Below are 1,152 nucleotides of genomic sequence, written 5' to 3' on the forward strand. Positions count from 1 at the left end.
GAGATAGATGTGATAGCAGTGGTGCCATCTGGTTGAAGTAGAGGAGGGAAAGAAGAAGAAGCAAAGTTATTGGAGATATTTTTGGCTAGATGCCAGAAGTCATGAGGGGAGTTAGATCTTGAAAGATTTTGACACTTTCTGTTAATAAAGGAGTTTTTGGCTAGTTGGAGAACAGACTTGGCATGGTTCCAGGCAGAAATATAAAGTGCATAAGATTCTGGTGATGGAAGGCTTAAGTACCTTTTGTGGGCCACCTCTCTATCATGTATAGCACGAGAACAAGCTGTGTTAAACCAAGGTTTAGAAGGTTTAGGACGAGAAAAAGAGTGAGGAATGTACGCCTCCATGCCAGACACTATCACCTCTGTTATGCGCTCAGCACACAAAGACGGCTCTCTGACATGGAAGCAGTAGTCATTCCAAGGAAAATCAGCAAAAAATACCTCCTCAGGTCCCCCCAACTAGCAGAGGCAAAATGCCAGAGGCACCTTCACTTAGGGGGATCCTGAGGAGGGATTGGAGCGATAGGACAAGATTGAGATTGTGGTCTGAGGAGCCCAACAGAGAAAAAAGGGTGACAGCATAAGCAGAAGGATTAGAGGTCAGGAAAAGGTCAAGAATGTTGGGTGTATCTCCAAGACGGTCAGGAATACGAGTAGGGTGTTGCACCAATTGCTCTAGGTCATGGAGGATAGCAAAGTTGTAGGCTAGTTCACCAGGATGGTCAGTGAAGGGAGAGGAAAGCCAAAGCTGGTGGTGAACATTGAAGTCTCCAAGAATGGAGATCTCTGCAAAAGGGAAGAGGGTCAGAATGTGCTCCACTTTGGAAGTTAAGTAGTCAAAGAATTTCTTATAGTCAGAGGAGTTAGGTGAGAGGTATACAGAGAAGAGAGGCTAGAATGTATGGGTTAGGTCAGTAGAGTGGAGGTCAGGTCAGGTCAGGTCAAGTCAGGTTTGGGTTATGTTAGGTTAAGTTGAGTTTGGCTCTGGTTTGCTGGAAGAGAACACAAGTTAGAATGCTTGTTTGGATAAGAAAGAAAAATGCAAGGAGGAGGAGGAGGAGAAGATAAGAATATTACAATAGGAAATAGATTGGGAGGAGGAGGAGGAGGAGGAGGAGGAGGAGGAGGAGGAGGAGGAGGAGGAGGAGGA

The sequence above is a fragment of the Scylla paramamosain genome, chromosome 44 (assembly GCF_035594125.1).
Source record: "Scylla paramamosain isolate STU-SP2022 chromosome 44, ASM3559412v1, whole genome shotgun sequence".
In the NCBI taxonomy this organism is placed as follows: Eukaryota; Metazoa; Arthropoda; class Malacostraca; order Decapoda; family Portunidae; genus Scylla; species Scylla paramamosain.